General features: G+C 44.2%; 1 protein-coding gene across 1 annotated transcript in view; it reads right to left on the reverse strand.

Moving 5' to 3' along the window:
* Window positions 1-3,185, reverse strand: part of otog (otogelin) — a 143,549-nt gene that overhangs the window by 13,291 nt on the left and 127,073 nt on the right. The window contains exon 50 of the mRNA XM_032520661.1: window positions 1,220-1,339. The gene's annotated coding sequence lies outside the window, so the exon portion shown is untranslated. The remainder of the gene's footprint in view (window positions 1-1,219; window positions 1,340-3,185) is intronic.

Raw genomic sequence — 3,185 nt, forward strand, 5'->3', positions numbered from 1 at the left:
GACCTTGTGTCCCTAATACTGTATCTGAATGTCTTTTGTATAGACCTTAGTGGTCCCTAATACTGGTATCTGAAGTCTTTATAAGACCTTAGTGGTCCCCTAATACTGTATCTGAAGTCTCTTTTATAAGACCTAGTGGTCCCCTAATATGATATCTGAAGTCTCTTCCAAAAATTCAGCCTGGTGAGAATTCCAGCACATAGAGCCAGTCCACAATGAGCTTTCCTTAGCATGTGCCATTTCTGAGTCTGTAACTATTGAGAGGTAGGGGGGGGGGAGTGGCAAGGTTAAGGTTGGGGGTGTGGCCTTGACTAACTGCCATTTTGCTTGTTTAAAAGCCATGATGTCTCTCCTCATGGGTGGCTTTAGACCTCATAAGGGCAAGATTCCAGATCGGTCCATCTGAGCTTTCATTTTCTCAAAGGCAGAGCAGGATACCAGGGCTGGTTTACACCTATCTCCATTTCTACCTACTGGGGGGCCATAGGCAGGCTGGGGGAACTCATATCAATGTTAAAAAAAACTCATAAAGTGAAATTTTCATGCCATGGGACCTTTAAAAACACGTTTTGGCTGTTTTAATGTTAAAACCAAGCTCTTTCCTCCTGCTGGAAAAAAAACTTTTTTTTAATTATTGTATAATGTATGTAAAAATAAGTCCAATAACACGCAGCATTACATGTAACAAATGTAGGAAAAGACTGCCAAGTTGCAGAAATAAGTCACTTCAAGCACTCCTTTATTCCTCACTCTATAAAACTGCTCAAACAAGCAAAAAGGAGCGCAAGGAGGTGTGTGTGTGGGTGGTGTGGTGAGTGTGTGTGTGTTTGTGTGTGGAGTGTGTGTGGGGTGTGTGTCATATGTTTGTTGGGATGACATAAGATGTTAAAAAAAAAATTATATTATCTGTTGATTGTTGGAGCACGTACGATGGGAAAAGAGTTTTATCTTATCTAATTTAATGAGATGTGTGGACTCTGGGTGTGTGGTGTGTGTTGTGTGTGTTAGTGCGTGAGTGCGTGCGTGCGTGCTGTCGGCGTGATGTGCGTGTGTGTGTGTGTGTGGTGTGTGGTGTGCGTGTGTGTGTGTGTGTGTGTGTGTGTGTGTGTTGTGTGTGTGTGTGCGTGCGTGCTGCTGTGCGTGCGTGCGGGGCGTGCGTGCGTCGCTTGTGCTGTGCGTGTGTGTGTGTGTGTGTGTGTGTGTGTGCGTGCTGACGGACCTTCATACACTCTGTCTCGTTGAAGGGGGGGCAGCTGTAGGAGTAGGTGATGAGCGTGGGTCCGGACAGAGTGTCTGCGCAGTCGAACTTCACGCAGTTTGACACCCAGGACTTCCCCGGCTGCAAAACAACGACAGCATTAAAAACATCCTCTGCCACTACTGCTGATCGGCTGAGCTACACCTGCAGGGACTAAAACCACATTTAGGGATCATCTAAGTCTTTAGACTTCCAGGGCCAGTTGTTCAAAGGTAAACTGATCGGATTTTTGTTATCGGATTGGATCAAATCTTGAAAATGGGTTGTTCAAAAAGGGAAAGAAGGAATCTGAAATCAGATTCTATCACGGAATCCATCCTAGGTTTTAAGCTGGATCAACCTTATTTTTGTGTGGTTCAAACTGTCAGTCGGATTTGGATACTTTGATCCCAAAAAACAGGATTATCCTGATCCCAACAGGGGGGTAGGATTTCAAGGTGGATTCCAGCATGAAAACTTAGTAAAACTTTAAATTGGTCAAATAATACATTTGTATCATTTAGTGTATTTTTATTTTTATTTTTTACTTTACTAAACTTAACTAAGGTTAAACAAGTCAAGTGCAAACTAAAAAAGTAATACACTAAGGATACAAATGTATTATTTGCCAATTTAACGTGTTTTACTAAGTTTTCATGATGGAATCACTGGAAATCCTCCACCCTGTGGGATCAGGATAATCCTGTTTTTGGGATCAAAGTATCCAAATCCGACTGACAGTTTGAACCACACAAAAATAAGGTTGATCCAGCTTAAAACCTAGGATGGATTCCGTGATAGAATCTGATTTCAGATTCATTCTTTCCCTTTTTGAAAACCCATTTTCAGATTGGATCAAGACGTAACAAAAATCCGATCAGTTTCAATTGGAACAACTGGCCCTGGAAGTCTAAAGACTTAGATGAGCCCTAATGTGGTTTTAGTCCTGCAGGGTGTCGATCGCCGATCAGCAGTAGAATGGCAGAGGATGTTTTTAATTGCTGCGTTGTTTTTTTTTGCAAGCCGGGAGTCCTGGGTGTCAAACTGCGTGAAGTTCACTGCGCAGACACTCATTCCGGACCCACGCCTCCCCATCACCTACTCCTCAGCTGCCCCCCCTCAACGACGACGAGTGTGTATGAAAGGTCCGTCAGAACGCACACACACACACAAACCACACACACACACACGCACGAACGCCGCACGCCGCAAGCACGCACGCACACACGCCGCACAACACACCAACACACCACACACACACACACACACACACGCCAAAACACACAAACACACACACAAACAGCCGCAGCAGCACGCACGCACGCAACGCACGCACACACACACACCACACACACACACCAGAGTCACACATCTAATTAAATAAGATAAGATATAAACTCTTGTCCATCGTCTCTGCTCCAACAATCAACAGAATATAATTTTTTTTTAACATCTGTATGGTCCACCCAACAAACATCTGACACCCCACCCCACACAACACTCACACACACAAACACACACACACTCACACACACACACACACACACACAACCTCTTGCGCCTTTTGCTTGTTTGAGCAGTTTATAGAGTGAGGAATAAAGGAGGGCTTGAAGTACTGATTTACGCAATTGGCAGTCTTTTCCTCCATTTGACATGTAATGCTGCGTGTATTTGGCCCTTTTTTTACATCCATATACACTAATTAAAAAACTGAAGTTTTTTTGGTGTCCCGTTTCTTCCGTTGCCAGCCAGGCGCGAGGACCCTTTATCCAGCCCGTCTTTTGGGTCGTGCTAACATTTAACAAAGCCACTAACCCCCCATTGGTGTGCCCGTCGGTGTGTTTATAGGTCCACCCATGGACTCATCCGTGCAAGAATTGAAACTACATCGCTGACCGTTGGTTCTTCTATTCTTTTTAACGTTGGGACAGTTTTTCATCAGTTGCTC

Source organism: Etheostoma spectabile, chromosome 1 (genome assembly GCF_008692095.1).
Source record: "Etheostoma spectabile isolate EspeVRDwgs_2016 chromosome 1, UIUC_Espe_1.0, whole genome shotgun sequence".
Lineage (NCBI taxonomy): Eukaryota > Metazoa > Chordata > Actinopteri > Perciformes > Percidae > Etheostoma > Etheostoma spectabile.